General features: G+C 40.8%; 1 long non-coding RNA gene across 1 annotated transcript; it reads left to right on the forward strand.

Moving 5' to 3' along the window:
- Positions 1 to 6,388: 6,388 nt before the first annotated feature.
- LOC130434886 (uncharacterized) lies at positions 6,389 to 11,557 on the forward strand. Its single transcript, XR_008908731.1, has 3 exons — positions 6,389 to 9,553; positions 10,707 to 10,806; positions 11,045 to 11,557. It is a non-coding gene; the product is annotated as an uncharacterized LOC130434886 (long non-coding RNA).
- Positions 11,558 to 18,795: the final 7,238 nt, after the last annotated feature.

Below are 18,795 nucleotides of genomic sequence, written 5' to 3' on the forward strand. Positions count from 1 at the left end.
TCATGCATTTGTAGAATCGGCGCTCTATTGCTTTTCCTGGGATTCCCGGATGTGAAACTTTGAATTTCAAGCCGAATTTGAACCCGCTGAATTTGTGGAAGCGAATTTTTAAATCGAAATAATATGGACTGAAAATTATCCGTCGAATATTAAAGGTTGTATTTAAAAACAAGTTCAATTTTTTAAATTAAATTTAAAAGGTGAATTTAGATTTTTTAATTTTTAGACAGTGAAACCGAGTGTGAAATGTTTCAATTTGTAATATTCACATCTTAAATGTACAACCATATTGAATTGCAGAACCTTAAAATGCAAGAACTGTTAATACAATGCATTTTTTTTCAGTTAGTGCTTTTCAGCACGTCTCTTTGCTTCAAAAACATTAGTCACTATTTTACTTCCATAAAGCCGTCAACTGATGGACATCAGCTGTCCTGCGTATCCAAAAATTGGACTAAGGTATTCGGTTGAACAAAAATTGAAGTTTATTAATTAGAAAATCAGCGCTGGACAATCTCAGACACAATGTCTTTCAGAGATTCTGCCCCGCCTCAATGGTTTACAACATTTTTATATGTGTATGTGTGGGTGTATCTTCCAGCTTGCTTCGGACCGTTGCCAACCCCTGAGCGCCTCCACATTTGCTGCTTTCTTTGTGTCCAATAGAGTGATGCTTCATCTGATATTTTCGTAGACTACTCCCTTCTTCTTTTACTACCTGCAAAATAACACACTTCCCCCACCCAGTTTCCACATAAACTTTGTTTCTTAGACCCCGCGCTATATGGGTATGTGTGTTGCATGTGTAGCATACTCTCCTGTCCTCCTTTCCTGCATGGAATGCTGCACACACACACACACACAACCCCCACATCCTGTTGAAAATACCATTTTGCACTAATATTCTCCCTTAATCTTTCAAGCCTTTAAGCACACACTTTATTCGTAATTGTTCACACTAATACACACATTCTACTATTGATTATATGAAAAAAGATAAAAAAGATAAAATGTAACTTAAAACATAGACTATAATTAAATGGACACTGTAATTAAAACATAAATTGTAATTAAAACCCTTCAATCCTTCTCTTGACCTCTGAAAGAGGTCACACAACTTCATCATTGTCATCACCCTCATCATCCATAAATAGGTTGTCAGACAACAGTGGCATACTGTAAGGGGTTGGGGTGAGATCTTTCTTTTCTATTGCAGCCACAATTAAACGGTTACATAATGATCTGATACATGGAATACAGCAACATCCACAGGTGACCAAAATTCCCATGAACACAGCAATAGACACTGATGACTGCTTTCCATTTACCCAGTGCTTTATCTAACCAGTCCCCTATCGGATTGTCCACTCCATAATGTTCCTTCATTTCAGCTGATAACGTTCGCAAACCCTCTAATGCCTTGGTGACTGAACCATCAGGAGCTATGTTATTGGGAATAAAAGTGCAACACAAATCACCAAACATATGACAGACTCCACCTTTTTCCGCTAAGAGCATGTCTAATGCTAATCTTTTTTGTACGGCCATTAATGAGGTGGGCGCTAATTGTTCAGATAGTCCCTCTACTGCATCCCTGGACAGATTGGCTAATCTCATAACATTGTAATGAACATAATTAATCCTATCTACATTTTTGTTAGGGGTGATTGGGAACAACATAGATAGAACTGGTATATTCTCAAATCCTGCAGCTATCTGGTCAGCTAATTCATATTCATCTGGGACACCGCGTGGAACTCCTATGGCATCTATATATGTGGGACTGTTTATTGATAAATCAATGATAGCTGCAGCTCGTTTTCTCAACACATGGTGTCTTCTTCTTTTTGTTAAACTTCCTACACCTTGTTGTTGTAACTCCACCACCTTTTCTCCTAATAATGTTAAAGGAGCTCCTAGCCTGACCATAGCACATAAACATATATATTTTTTATTTATTTATTTTTGGTACTCTGGTGAAAAGTCGTCTGTCACCACAACTCCCCCTGTGGTGAACATAAAATACTTGCTCCCAGTTTAATCAGTAAATCTCTCCCCAGTAGGGGTACCGGGACATTAGATGAGTACAGAAATGAGTGTGAAAGGCTCTGATTTGCCACCTTAGTGGTAAGGTTTTTAGTCATTGGCCAGTGTTCTAACCCACCAGAGAAGCCCATAACTCCCACTGTTTTATCACTTATGTCTTTGTCAGTGATTGTGCCTCTTGTTACAGTGGAGTATGTTGCTCCGATATCTACCAGAGCTGTTAGTGGTCTGTTGTTAACCACTATGTCCATGAGGGGCTCGGCCATTCCCCTCATGATGGGTCTCTGTGGGCCCCTTCAACAATCCCCCGCGTCTTCCCCCTGGCCCCATGTTGGGTGCATGGGCGCCTGAAAACTGGGTGGTGACGGATGTTGTTGCCCCGGGTATCGTGAGGCTTGTGGTCCCCTGCCACGACCACTGGGTCCACCCTGCTGAGGACCCCATCCCCCTCGAGGTGGCCCCGTAAACTGACCATCCCCTGCCATGGGACATTCATTTATCCAATGATCAGTGCCCCCACACCCAAAACATGCACCCCTCGGACGCCCTCTACCCCTACTTCCCATGTTACCTCCCCTCTGTCCCCTATAACCTCCCCAGGGACCTATTGGTGAAGGGGTTAGTTGGTAGTTCCCTCCCTGATCATACCCAAAGTAAGGGGGAATAATTGAAGGGGCAGGTTGGTCATTTGTTAAGTGTTGGTGCATTTGTTTGGTCTTTTTCGGGCCATTGGCTCTAGCTAAATCCAGTTGGAGTTTTAGCAGCTGTGTTTTAGTTTTTTCTATTTCTGCCTCATGGTTAAGTTTTCTATAATACACTCGTTTAATTTTTTTTTGAAATAAATGACTCCAAATAAATGATTTAAAGTAAACAACAATAATGGCCATTGATAATGGTATAAACTTGATTATAATCAGTATATTGTTATCACCATGTCCTCTTTCGCAAACACTTTGCTTTTTTTTTGTACCCTCTGAAAGTCTACTTTATCCAGTCCACACCCCAACCTTGGTACTGAAACTCTTTTTACTTTATTTTGTACACACCAGTCTTTCATATGCTTTAAACTGTTTGTAAAGTCTTCATATGTTGGGAGATCGGTGCATTTTGTTTTTGTGATTAAATGGAAAATTGTTCTACCATCTTCTTCTTGAGTTACTGCACATTCCCCTGGTTTCTTGTTTTGTTTTCTCACTTTTTCTACACCATATCTACTCTTAAATGTTACTGCAATACCTGTCCCATATGCACAATCTTCACTTACACAGTGCGCTAGAGGTTCCTATGGTGGACTTGAAAAATATCACCTTTCTTGTGTATGACCTGTAATGTTCCTTTTTCTGCGCTCCCTTGTACTTCACCTTCAACACCCTCCCTCTCTTGGACCTGAGATCTCAGGTCCTCAGCTGTCTATTCCAGAGACCTGCCTGAGGGATCACAAGCAGCACAAGAAGACAAATGGTACCACATGTCGCCTTTCCCTTCAAGGCGGACACAATGCGATGTTCGGGAGGTGACACGCAATGTGTTGACCACCGTGGTTCGCTCCACCTCCTGTGGTCGTGGAATAGGTTCTGGTTCAGGTCCTGGTGTGACTTTCTGGGGAAAGTGTTAGATCAGAGCAGTTAGTTTGTCTAAATATGCACAATGTGACAACGGTTTGATGGTTTCTGGTCTCAGCAGTGTGGTTGGTCCTGGAAAAGATCGACCTGTAAGCAATTTAAATGATGTAAAGCCTGAAATCCTGTTAACAGAAGAATGTACAGACATTAATGCTAGAGGGAGTTCAGATAACCAGGTCAATTTTGTCTGTGCACAGATTTTAGCCAATTTCAGTTTCAGAGTGAGATTCATTCTCTTCACTTTGCAATTGTTCCTTCAGCACTATCTAAACTCTGTCTGCTATGCAATGAAACAGGGGGTGTGTGGTGATTTATTAGCGGTCCACACTCCTCTTCCCCCTCCCCTTGTGGAATTTGTTCTCCCTGTTCTTCTCCCTCGGTGGCTAACTGTTGTGCTGTTCCACTGACTAATCTTGTTAGTTGGTGTAATTGCTGTCTTATTTCATTTATATCAAACATTGTGTTAGGCAATTCTTTACTATGTTTCCTTGGTTTAATTTTACCATAACTTGCTGCAATTTTGTGTCATACGGTTGTGGTTTTGTCAATAGTTGCAAGTCTTGATATAGTTTTGGGATGGGGAATATGCTGTCTGTTCAACGGTGTCTCCCTGTTCACTTCCTGACTTCTTTGTCTGCACATTTTCTCCCCCCTCTGTTTTAACCGGACTCAGAGCAGTGGCCGTAAGCGCAATGCATGTCCATAGTCTTAATTCTTCCTTCATTTTAACTTCTTTATTTTTATGTTTATTCTTTTCTAACCACTTTATATTTTTTCTTTTTTTCTTCATCAACATTTCTCTAACGTTTGGCGCCAATCTAACCAACATTTTTTAAGTTATTCAATTCTCTTAATTATACAGTTATCAATTATTTTATTATTATCTGTTTTCTATCAATTATTCTAAACAAAATATTATTTCCAATTTTCCGTAATTTCCAACACGCAATTACATACTCATAAATTACACATGAATTCCTTCAGTTCGGGGGACCACCCACCCGTGTTTAATAAATGTGCGTAGGGACTCTCACCCTACGTCTTAGCCTGCGGGGGACCAACCACCCGTTGTTTAATAAATGTGCGTAGGGACTCTCACCCTACGTCTTAGCCTGCGGGGGACCAACCACCCGTTGTTTAATAAATGTGCGTAGGGACTCTCACCCTACGTCTTAGCCTGCGGGGGACCAACCACCCTTTGTTTAATAAATGTGCGTAGGGACTCTCACCCTACGTCTTAGCCTGCGGGGGACCAACCACCCGTTGTTTAATAAATGTGCGTAGGGACTCTCAACCTACGTCTTAGCCTGCGGGGGACCAACCACCCGTTGTTTAATAAATGTGCGTAGGGACTCTCACCCTACGTCTTAGCCTGCGGGGGACCAACCACCCGTTGTTTTATACCTGCGTAGGGACTTTCACCCTACGTCTTACCCTACGGGGAACCAACTGTGTGTTGTTCAAATTAACAGACTTCAAATTTTGCTTATTTTGTATATCTATTAAAGTGATCAGGAATATTTGAAATTCAACACAATTGAATTTAGAGTAGTCAATTAGCAGATGTTTGATGAAACAGGTCTCTGCTTACATTTTTCATTCAGCCGGCTGTTGTGTTGAACCCAAGATGTTCCCTCTCCGCTTTTTGTCAATTCCTACTCTTCTAAAATCGTCCGAAATGTCCCTTTTTAGCCAATCACGTCGGGGTCACCATCTGATGGACTTCAGCTGTCCTGCGTATTCAAAAATTGGACTAAGGGATTCGGTTGAACAAAAATTGAAGTTTATTAATTAGAAAATCAGCGCTGGACAATCTCAGACACAATGTCTTTCAGAGATTCTGCCCCGCCTCAATGGTTTACAACATTTTTATATGTGTATGTGTGGGTGTATCTTCCAGCTTGCTTCGGACCGTGGCCAACCCCTGAGCGCCTCCAGATTTGCTGCTTTCTTTGTGTCCAATGGAGTGATGCTTCATCTGATATTTTCGTAGACTACTCCCTTCTTCTTTTACTACCTGCAAAATAACACACTTCCCCCACCCAGTTTCCAAATAAACTTTGTTTCTTAGACCCCGCTCTATATGGGTATGTGTGTTGCATGTGTAGCATACTCTCCTGTCCTCCTTTCCTGCATGGAATGCTGCACACACACACACACACAAACCCCCACATCCTGTTGAAAATACCATTTTGCACTAATATTCTCCCTTAATCTTTCAACCCTTTAAGCACACATTTTATTCGTAATTGTTCACATTAATACACACATTCTACTATTGATTATATGTAAGCCATAAAAAAGATAAAATGTAACTTAAAACATAGACTATAATTAAATGGACACTGTAATTAAAACATAAATTGTAATTAAAACCCTTCACAACTTCTCCACTAGATCTTATGCTGACTCGTCTATTTAGAGAGGTATAAGGGGTTATTGGCAGAGTACTGGTTTGTTTCCGTCCTGCTTTAATCACTTTATTCGATTATACCAATTTTAAAGAAGCCGAATCTGGATCCGACTGATAGTCGGAACATTCGTCCTATTGCTTCGCTGCCCTTTATGCCGAAAGTGTTGGAAAAGGTCGTATTTTTCCAGTTGCCTGCATTTCTATCAGATCATGTTGTCGGTGACAGGTTTCAGTCAGGGTTCAGGGGCTCACCGCAGTTTGAAAATACACGGTCAAGCCAGCCGCCGTCTAGATTCATTATGCGCGCATACTTAGTAAACTACGGTAATTTCCAGAAACACCGCTTTTAAAGCTTTATTTAAATGCGGATCGTCTGTGTGTCTCCTCAGTATTATATATTGTGTTTTACGTTTAGAATGTCGTTTTTGTAGTTATTTATGTTTTTTTTTCGGAATGTTTGCATTATAATTTATGTTGACTAAAGTAGGCCTACTTTATTGTAAAAACAATGTCTCCGTCTAAAACTAGCCTATTATTATTGACATTTGTCCTGCAAATAAAACAGTTTATCCAATTCAATTATTTGTCTAATATCTATAGTCCTACGATAATTAACCATGATTTTAATTGTTCAAACCCAACAAACATTGGTCCGACGGCAACGTCGTGTCCCTGGCCTAAAATAGTCGCGGTAGGACGGCATAAACCGGTAAAAATCTGTGACATATAACATTTCCTAAAAATGCATTGAGATACATTTGTACATGTCAACAGATCTCTATGGGTTGCATGTATGATTGTTACTTTGACTTTAGCTACGTGTAATTATATAAATATTGAAGCGGTTGAAAGGGCGTCCTCTTGTGACGTCCTCTACACGTGCATTTTTAGTCCATCGTGACCCTTTGTAAAGTTCTTATGAAATAAGCAAAATAAATTGTGCTTACCTTGCATAATACTGCAATGATTCATTTGAGTGCCCAATTAGTTATAAAAATGTTGTGATAGACGTCCGTTGACGTTACACGTCAAACAACACCCATTGCAAAAAGCAGGAAATCTTTTTTTTAAATACACGATCATTTGTATTCATCTTAGTTAAATGACACATTTACATATATAATGTTATAATATCTGCTTTCACAATTTAAAGTGGATGATTGCCAAAACTGTGCTGTCAAAATCGGTGATTCATACTCCACTCCAGTTGGTGGCGGTAATGCGCCTTCAGTTGATTTACCATCAGCAATAAACTCTAAAGAAGAAGAAGACTCGGGAATGGCGGTGTGGTTTATTTCGAAAAGTGACGGAGTTATACAAATACTACTGTTTGGTAAGTGCATTTTGTTTAGTTTTATTAATGTGGTTGAGTCTTACTTGTTGGACACGAAGGAACTGAAAGAAATGTTGCGCACATTGTCAACTGCCATGTAGTTTGTGTTTGGCTGAAATTAGCTAGCAGGCTAAAAGGTAGTTTAAAGTTACGCTAGTTTCTACACTTGAACTGTGCTGTGTGACGTTAATGCTTCTTGCTAGGATATTGATAGCAAAATCATTAATCCCCCAAACTGCTAACTCGTTCCCTGCCACAGTTATCTTGTCATTTAAAAATCAACCGTTCACTGCCAAAGACAAGTTATTATTCATTACAGAAAATGTATTGTGAGCCATCAAAGTTTAGAGAACATGTTAAAAAACGCTGAAGCTGGCTCAGAACTTTTTTTGTAAAGGCTGGCGGGTAAAGAGCTAACGTTGGCTGTGTTTTGTGTCAGTTACAATTAACATTAAGTTGAGTAATTTCATGCAACTACAGGAACAATGTGTAAATAAATCAGGGGTTCCAAACCTTCTTCCTTTGGGACCTCCGCCCTAATTGTTTGTATTAAACACAAAATGTGACAGCAAGTGTCACATTCAGTTTAGAAGTAGTCATGTGTCCAGGTGTGTGTACATATTAATGAACAGATTTTTCTTTCAGGATTCCAAAGGAATATTTTCCATGCTTTTCGGTTTTAAAGATGAACTTCAGTGAATATCTGGCATTCTGGAACATGGCAAGTCTACATCTTCTATTAAGAGATTGCATTGTGACAAAGAATGTGTGTGTTTGTGCGGATGTAGTTTGTGTTTGTTTGTTTTTCTCTATCTCTTTCTCTGTGTAGATACAAATATTTGGGTAGTAAACAAAAGAACCATAGTGACAGCAACAAATCTGAAAACAAAACTGTAATTTTTCTGAGGTGAAGTAATCCGGAGTCATTTATTTCACAGAATCACGTTAAATGCATTTATGGTGAAATTCATTATGAGGGGTGGTGGTCAACTTAAAAAGGAGCCATTCAAAGCTATACTATGTAATTCAAGGTAATTTTGGCCTTATGACATTGCAAAAATCTCTTGTTCCTTGTCTATTTTTTCATTTATGTAATTTTTATTTTCTCTATTTAGTGGACTTCTCTGTAAGAACATCAGGTTTTACCAGAAATACCACTTTTACAAAGTTTACAGGGTCTTCAGACCTGCCAACCTGCACGCATTTTGCGTAGTAGGTACGCATTTTCACCTCAAAGTACGCTGGTACGATTTGTCACTCTAAACTACGCTGGTACGATTTGTCACTCTAAACTACGCAAAAACCCGATGGCTGCTGCGTGCATTACTTAGAAAAAGCAACAGAAAAAAGGAACCAATCATCAAATATCCAATCATAGCACGGAGTTTTTCCCCCGAAAAGAAAGCGGCGATGATTGACATGTCCTATGGCCTATCAATCAATAACAAGAGTCAGCAAATCGGCGGAACCACAAATTCCTGCGTGATCCTTCTTACGCATTGTTTGAAACGACAAGTCAAGACGGCTTCTGAGCTCTAAGGTAAATGAATCGGGTGGATGTAGAAAGTTGAAATATTGAATTAGCTTAATCCTATGCTGTCGATGATCTCGCGGGCTCATTTGATAACGTGCACTTTCCCGGAAGATGCGCTACCATTATTTCTGATTTATAAATGAGCTCTCACGAAAAGTTACCATGATTTTACCAAGTAACATAGGTCCCGATTGCGCTGGTGGATTCTCACACTTAATAACGTGCATTTATATTTGCGAGAGAGCATCAAGTTTTAGTCACATAAACGGCGTGCCGGCACCGTTATCTTTCAGAAAATGGAATCCGCCTGACAGCGGAGCGGATTGAAGGCGCTCTGCAAAGTCGAGCTCTCGATAATTGTCAATAATATAATATCTCATATGCAATCTTTTGAGATTAGTTATTTATTCAAGTTTATAATTATTAAAGAAGATTATGGCAGGCTGGGAAGTGCATGTGTGCAGCATAGAAAGTTACCGAGATTTGTTTGTTTGTGCGTGTGTGTGTGTGTATGACTTGCAGCAAAAAATGACATCAGACGAGGACACAGACAGGGAGGGAGAAAGCAGCAGATACTTCAGTTTCTTACTGACCCCATATCAAAGGTATATTCACTCTTTTTCAAGAGAGCCATACATATTTTTGACACTGGCAACCAAACACTCCAAAAAGAAGAGCCATGCATACATATCTTACTTCCAAGTTTGGAGGTGCAACTGGAGAAGGTATTGCTTTCATTCTGTAAGCCTGAGCATGTGATGACTATGATGAGTGAAATTAGTAGAGGTATGAAGCCAATCATCACAAGGGACAATCAGCTGCCTGATGAGGAACTGTCAATTGGCCATGACACTCAAACCTTTATTAAAAGCCAAGCTAACCTCAAGCTAAAGCCATTCTTCAGAGATGTTAGGAAGTTCTTTTCATCTGCAGCTGAATACATGGTTTCCAAATATCCATTTGGGGATGAACTGCTTAGGCATGCTGTTGTGGCAGACATATCAAAAAGGCAATCTGTGAAATTCTCTTCTCTCAGATTCTTTATCTGCCGCTTTCCTTCTATTCTTCTTGATGAAATCACTGTTGATCAAGTGGAAGATGAGTTCCGGATGTATCAAACCACCAGCTTTGATGATAGCATTGTCAGCAAGCGTATTGATGAGGCCTGGCGAGATATTGGTCTGTTGAAAAGGGGAGGCAAGGAGGTCTTCACTAATCTCTCAGGAGTGATGCTAGGGATATTGGTTGTGTTCCACAGCAATGCTGATTGTGAAAGGGTTTTCAGTCTTGTCACAAAAAACAAGACCCAGTACAGAGCCACCCTGAGCACTGAAATGATAAGCGCATTGGTGACAAGAAAGGTGAGCATGGCTGGAATGGGGACTAACTGTCACACGGAAAGCTTTACTGATGCTCTTCTCAGAAAGTCCAAATCAGCGACCTATGAAACAAAGCAGTCAAGAGCAAGTGCTACTGCAAGTGAATGTGATTGATACACATCAAGGGTATCTCACTGAATATTATTTACTCACAAATTAACACAAATGTTCCTTAAATTTAAATATATGTGTTCAATAATAAAAGTTATTTTTGAAAATGTGACTGTGATGCTTATTTCACAATCAATATGTTATTTGTTAAAAACCTGTGTTGTGTCTCTTCGGCTGATGGTACTCAAAAAAATACTCCAAGGTTGGCAGGTCTGGGTCTTTCTCAAGGGCACCGCTAATCTAACATATATTCTTTGTCACAATCTAGACTCTTCATAGAAGATGAAGACTTGCCATGATCAAGAATACCAGCTATTTGCTGAAGTTCATCTTTCAAAACGAACAGCATGGAGTACAGTACTCATCAGGTGCTTTTGCTACCCTTAAATAAATTTATTCTAGTGTTATTAGTAACTTTTATTGACATTCGGTTATTCTAGAGAAGAATAAAGTGTAACACATGTTAATTACAATCTTGTATGTATTTTAAATTTAGTTGTGGGATAATCTGACATTTTCTAAATAAATTAATGTAATTTACCTCAAATTTTGCCTTTGATCTTTTTTCTACTTTTTTTAATATTCATATTCTTTTCTCTCACTCAGATGCTGTGAACAGGTGTAGCCCAAATGCAACAGATTCAGACTTTGATGCAGCAATGGCAGATCACCTGAAGCACACTGGGGTTGATGGATACTTGTTTTATGGCTGTTTTAACAGTAATACAAGACTGTTAGGAAATAATTTGGTAGTGCCATAGCTCTGACTTTTAACCATTAATGGTGGAACACATGAATCACACTCCCGGAAGAGCCGGTGGTCGGGGACCAAGAAAATGAGTAAACATTTTGAAAAAAATGGACTAAAGTAGTGTCATATGTTTTTGTAATACTGTACTTTTGTCATTTTCATGTTTGATTAATGGCTGCTAAACATCAATGTTAAACTCCATTGCTTTCGAGATTCTACTATTTTTATTTTCTTGTTTGAATAGTAGCTGTCAAACAAATGGAAGACCATTCAAAAATGTGATGTTCACTATAAAATATGCTGTGCTAAATTAAAACACTAAATTTTGCCTAAATCCACAAATAAAGTGTTATTGTTTGTGATGTGCACGTGATTGAAACGTTTTATAGACGTTCAGGTCAGACCGGACCGATTTTGGACCTTTTTAGAACTTAAGTCAATTTAAGACACGTAAACCTTAATACATAATTGCTTGCCTTGCACGATGTTACACAACGCGAGTTTGATTATATTTAACGCATTCTTATATATACGCTTATATTAAGCAGCTACACATCTAATAAACGTCCGAAAGAGGATACATTTGGACGTCCAGGGACGGGCAGAAAAGACGTGTAAATCACGTTCAGATGACGTCAAAGACGTCGGTTCAACTTTCATTTCGGAACTATTTTTCAACCGTGACGGGACGTGTCGAAATGACGTCTTTTCAACGGTCATCAAACGTCTAAATGTTTGTTGGGAATCAAGTTTAGTGGTTTTAATTCACGATTTCTAATAAGTTTCCCAAACGGATGGTCTCTTCCTGTAGGGGGCATCCCACACTGTATGCACACCATATATGGACTTATTTTACTGTAGCAATTGGGAGAAAAGGTAATTTTCCCACTTTAAATGGCTATAGAAACTTGATTTCTAATAAGTTTCACAAACGGATTGGTCTCTTCCTGTAGGGGGCATCCTACATTATATGCACACCATATATGGACTTATTTTACTGTAGCATTTGGGAGAAATGGTCATTTTTCCACTTTAAATGCCTATAGAAACTTGATTTCTAATAAGTTTCACAAACGGATGTTCTCTTCCTGTAGGGGGCATCCAACACTATATACACACCATATATGGCCTCATTTTACTGTAGCATTTGGGAGAAATGTTCATTTTTCAACTTTAAATCCCTATAGAAACTTGATTTCTAATAAGTTTCACAAACGGATGGTCTCTTCCTGTAGGGGGCATCCCACACTATATACATACCATATATGGATTTATATTACTGATGCGTTTGGGAGAAATTGTCATTTTGCCACTTTAAATGCATATAAAAATACAATTTCTAATAAGTTTCACAAACGGATGGTCCCTTCCTTTAGGGGACATCCCACACTATATACATACCATATATGGACTTATTTTACTGTAGCATTTGGGAGAAATGGTCATTTTTCCACTTTAAATGCCTATAGAAACTTGATTTCTAATAAGTTTCACAAACGGATGTTCTCTTCCTGTAGGGGGCATCCAACACTATATACACACCATATATGGCCTCATTTTACTGTAGCATTTGGGAGAAATGTTCATTTTTCAACTTTAAATCCCTATAGAAACTTGATTTCTAATAAGTTTCACAAACGGATGATCTCTTCCTGTAGGGGGCATCCCACACTATATACATACCATATATGGACTTATTTTACTGAAGCGTTTGGGAGAAATTGTCATTTTGCCACTTTAAATGCATATAAAAATACAATTTCTAATAAGTTACAAACGGATGGTCCCTTCCTGTAGGGGACATCCCACACTATATACATACCATATATGGACTTATTTTGCTGTAGCATTTGGGAGAAATTGTCATTTTTCAACTTTAAATCCCTTTAGAAACTTGATTTCTAAAAAGTTTCACAAACGGATGGTCAAACAGGTTAACAAATGTCTGCCAGAGAGGCACCATTGGCCAGTGCCCAGGAGGAGGCCATACTCCGAGTGAAGTGGGCTCTCACTGCAAGCGGGCACGGGCTATCTTGGGATCGGTATGCCATGGAGATGGCGTCCACGATCCAGTGTGCCAATCTCTGTTTGGAGACAGCCCTCCCCTGGTGCTGTCTTCCAAAACAGACAAATGGCTGCTCAGACCTTCTCAGGTCCTGTGTGCGGTCCAGGTAGAGGCGCAATGCGCGTACCGGACACAGCACATCGGAGGTTGGGTCTTCTTCCCTAGAGGGGAGGGCCTGCAGGTTCACCACCTGGTCCCTGAAGGGAGTAGTAAGAACCTTGGGCACGCATCCGGGGCTGGGTCTCAAGATAACGTGCGAGTTTCCAGGGCCGAATTCAAGGCAATCCAGAGACACGGAGGATGCTTGGCAGTCCCCTACCCTCTTGAAGGAAGTGAGCGCCATCAGGAGGGCCATCTTACTCCGTGAGTAAGATTGGAACCTCCGAGGGGCTCTTGGGGTCTTTCTCGTTGAGAGGGACACCAGGACGAGAAGAGGCACCGTCTAGATGCATGTAACCGCCTAGTAGATGGGGCCATAGCCTGGGTGATGGTCTCTGCCGTAGAGAGGGAGTAGCAATCTCAGGATCTTCTCATCCCGTCTAGAGACATGGGTGTTCCAGAGATCTGATCTGGGATGCCAAAATGTCTCCTTCCCCTGATAGAGCAGGTCCTCTGTCAGGGGAATGGCTCAAGGGGAGTCGCTGTCCAGAGCATCAGCTCTGAAGCTAAGTGCGGTTAGACCAGTATGGTGTAACCAATAACACTTGGTGCTCCTGCTCCCTGACCTTGCACAGTGTCTGTGTCAGTGTCTCCTGGGAGGGAAGGTGTGCTTCCGCCCATCCCGCGGTCAACTGTGCTTAAGGATATTCATGCCAAGGGCCTTGGACAGGGAATACCAAAGCGGGCAAATGGTAGTGTTGCGGGAGGCAAACAGGTTTACCTGGGCCTACCCGAACAGCATCCAAAAGACCTGGACTAAGCAGGGGTGGAGTCACCACTCTCCACGAGGCATAAACTGACAAGAAAGTGCGTCGGCTGTCTAGTTCAGTTTGCCCGGGGTGTGTGTAGCTCGCAGGGAACGGGTCACCTGTTGACTCCACCGGAGGAGGCGTTGAGCAAGTTGTGTTAGCTGCTGTGAGTGAACGCCACCCTGACGATCTGATGTACGCTACAGCTGTAGTGCTGTCCTCGGACCAGCACGTGCTTGTCCCGCACGAGAGGCCGCAGCCTGCTCAGTGCAAGTAGCACAGCCCACAACTCTTGGCAATTGATATGCAAGCGCAGGCAGGGGTTCGTCCAACGCCCCGCCTGCGTGCCAGTTACACACTGCACTGCACCCCTGCAGGGAGGCGTCAGTTGTCACCACGACCTGCCTCGTAATCTGCCCAGAGGGACCTGAGTCCATCGAAAAAAAGGGGTAATGGTGCGTCGGCAGCAGGGCATCATCACCATGCGCCTGCTGCCGGTGTGCCACGTTCTCCTTGGAACTCGACTCTGAAGCCAGTGTTGGCGCGGTCTCATGTGTATTACCCCGCGAGAACGCCATGTGTCCCAGGAGCATCTGAATTGTTTCAGGGGGACCGCTGTTTGCCTGAAATGTTCATTTCAGGCAGTTCAACACAGGCTTGGCGCGTACTGCGGACAGTTGTGCAGACATGGTGACAGAGTTGAGTTCCATACCGAGAAAGAGGATGCTCTGCACTGGGGAGAGCTTGCCCTTCTCTGGGTTGACCTGGAGTCCCAATCAATCTAGGTGCCGGAGCACCAGGTCCCTTTGTGGGGGCAGAGGAGACGAAGTCGAAGGGGTCCTGGGCTGCTGGGAATTAGACATCACGCGAAATCCCTGAGGCCTCTGGGCGGCCGAGTCGCAGCGCAGTAAAATGTTGCTAATTGCCACTGTGTGCTTCTTTAATGCCCAAAACTGCTGAGCCCAGTCCTCGAAGATGTTACCAACAACCCACCCTACGAGACGGATGCATCAAGAAAGCGTCAAGAAAGCGGACTTTCTCAGTGTCATTCATCTGCGCAAGGTTCAGCCTGGGGTGTCTCTCCTGGACCACTACCGTGGACATCGTCCGACCTAGGGCCCGCGCCGCCACCTTGGTTGCCCGTAGAGTGCTGTCAGTGGCGGCACGGAGATCCTGCATTATACCGGGTCGGCCTTACCCTTGTGGGGCTCTCTCAACCCCCTGGCCTGGCGGACCTGCAGGATGGCCATTATGTAGAGAGAGGAGGCAGCCTGGCCCGCGCCAATGCAAGGCTTCGACACCAGTGATGCCGAAGTCCTACACGCTTTGGACGGTAGGCGTGCCGGATTCCCCCCAGGTGGTAGCCGTCTGCAGCACAGGTGCACCGCAGGCGCACGTTCCACCCGGGGGATCTCGACGTAGCCTTTGGTTGCCCCACACACGAGGGAAGTAAGGGAGCCGGAGCTGGTTTCACTGGAGCGGGCCATAAGTGGAGCGCTCAAAGTTTTACATAGCTCCTCATGCACCTCCGGAAAAAAATGGCACCTGGGGTGGGCGCGGTTTGCACCGCGCTCCGACCTCAGGAACCATGTATCCCTGGGTAAGCACAGTTGACATCAATTCTGCTTTCTCCTGAGCTCGACCGCTGGGGGTGGAGCTCGGATTCGTCAGAGTTGGATGCCAGTCTCCCTCCGATGCTGCGAGCGACATCTCATCTACGTCACGCATCGTTTCCGAGTGCGTGCCTGAGGATCCGGACGGTATGCCACTGCCGGTTGGGGAATGTTCAGAAGAGCGAATCGGGGTGCGATCGGCCCGTGAGGACTTGGCTGGCGGGTTTACGTTCGCAGAGGTCCCCACATCACTAATGCTGCTAATACAGGCGGACTTCAGGGCCGTAGCCACCGATGTCACGGCCCGGGTAGCAGACGAAATGGTGGCTGGTTCCCGTAGGAAGACAGCCACCCGTGACCGCAACTTCTGACCGCAATCTGACAATCTTCCCGTTCTCGACACGCGTCGAGAGACCGACAGAAAGGGAACATAATTTGATTCTTCTAATAATTCTATTTTACTACAGGCCAGTCATCAGAAGTCCTTTGACATGTTTTTTACTGTTTGTGTGAAAATCACATACTTTTTACAAAAGTAACATTCAAATCTGTTTTGCTTATGTATGATTTCTGTATGTTTTGATGTCTAAATGTTCTAACAACACAAACAATTATAACATTTTAATGACGAAATTGGTGAAATCAAAAGTAAATACCTTTTAAAGTAAAAACAATTCTAATGAATTAGACATGTAGTATAGTAAAGCACTTAAATTAACATTTAGTATGACGTTAACATTAATTAAAAAAAGATTTAAAGCCCTTTCAATATATATATATATTTTGTCAAACTTAACAGAAATCAAGTTTCTATAGGCATTTAAAGTGGAAAAATGACAATTTCTCCCAAATGCTACAGTAAAATAAGTCCATATATGGTATGTATATAGTGTGGGATGTCCCCTACAGGAAGGGACCATCCGTTTGTGAAACTTATTAGAAATTGTATTTTTATATGCATTTAAAGTGGCAAAATAGTAATTTCTCCCAAATGCTACAGTAAAATAAGCCCATATATGGTATGTGTATAGTGTGTGATGCCCCCTACAGGAAGAGACAATCCGTTTGTGAAACTTATTAGAAATCAAGTTTCTATAGGTATTTAAAGTTGAAAAATGACCATTTCTCCCAAATGCTACAGTAAAATAAGTCCATATATGGTATGCATATAGTGTGGGATGCCCCCTACAGGAAGAGACCATCCGTTTGTGAAACTTATTAGAAATCAAGTTTCTCTAGGCATTTAAAGTGGAAAAATCACCATTTCTCCCAAATGCTACAGTAAAATAAGTCTATATATGGTATGCATATAGTGTGGGATGCCCCCTACAGGAAGAGACCATCCGTTTTTTAAACTTATTAGAAATCGTGAATTAAAACCACTAAACTTGATTTGAACAATTAAAATCATGGTTAATTGTCGTAGGACTATAGATATTAGACAAATAATTGAATTGGATAAATTGTTTTATTTGCAGGACAAATGTCAATAATAATAGGCTAGTTTTAGACGGAGACATTGTTTTTACAATAAAGTAGGCCTACTTTAGTCAACATAAATTATATTGCAAACATTCCGAAAAAAAAACATAAATAACAAAAAAAGCATCCTCTAAACGTAAAACACAATATATAATACTGTGGAGAACCACAAACGATCCGCATTTAAATAAAGCTTTAAAAGCGGTGTTTCTGGAAATTACCGTAGTTTACTAAGTATGCACGCATAATGAATCTAGACGGCGGCTGGCTTGACCGTGTATTTTCAAACTGCGGCTGGCTTGACCGCGGTCAGGGCTCGTCATAGCATTGAAACGGCACTTCTTTAAGATACTAATGATCCTTTACTGATTTTAGACTCTGTGAACTCTGCTATTTTAATCTTACTTGATTTAACAGCAGCAGGAAACAAAAAAACGCATTTACCGGACGCGATATAATATTATTGCGTTATGAATATTTAATTATAATTAAGCTTGCTGTGAATTTTTGACAAAATAAAAACGTAAAAAAATAGTTTTTAATTAACTTAATTTAATTAAAGTAATATTCATTTTTTATGAGCTTTTGTGAGCATTTTAATGACCATTTCATTGGGATTAAATGACGTGGCACATTTAATTCATTTTATACTCGTTTTTAAAATAATTATACAAATGAATGTAGCCAAATATACACATTTTTTTTTATTGAGAATTTAAGTAATCCAGAACTTTATTTAAAAAAATAAACATGCATAAATCTCTTCAATAAAATTCAGTAACCCATTTAATTTTTTTCTTCTTTTGTTAAATTAGCAGCTTTATTGAACCAACCCATTTCTTACAATGCTGCTGGTCCAAGCTAAAGACAATTTATCTTAAATAAAAAAAAATAAAGCACTGTAAGTTTATGCTTAATGTTTTTGTTTTGGTTTCCGTATTTGCATAAAAATATGAAAAAGAACTGATAATTACACCGATAAGCAGTTTTTTTAATAAATTAAATTCTATGATACCCATCCCAAGTTCTCCAACACATCTTTGTATTTTCAAAATCATTATACAAGCATCATATAGAAGACATTGTATCTTAAGATGCAATTATAGTTTCTGCATATTGCGTTAGCAGAAGTGAATAGCTGTTTGTAATATTGCCACTCTTTGTTGTCTATTTTTTAATTACTTTACTTCTTTTACGTTTCATGTGTTGTTTGTTATTTGTTAGTTATTCTGTTTGTTTTCCCTTTAGTGTGGTCAATAAACCCGCTCACATATTAACGTCACTTAAACTGCGTAATTGCGTTATAATTTCTGAAGTGGTACTGCACTACAGTAAGAGTGTTATGTTTGCAAGGACAGGAAAGTAATATTTCTTTGAGTTGATATACGATGTAAACTAGTAGTAACAAAGAGGAAATCTGCTATTGTAACAAATCTGTAGGCTTATGAATCCCAGTTATGTGTGTTTCATAAAATATACGAGTAAATGCCATCGCTGAGAAAACGTCACTTCTCTCTATTGATTACTCTTCCTGTTTA

The sequence above is a fragment of the Triplophysa dalaica genome, chromosome 13 (assembly GCF_015846415.1).
Source record: "Triplophysa dalaica isolate WHDGS20190420 chromosome 13, ASM1584641v1, whole genome shotgun sequence".
Taxonomy (NCBI): Eukaryota; Metazoa; Chordata; class Actinopteri; order Cypriniformes; family Nemacheilidae; genus Triplophysa; species Triplophysa dalaica.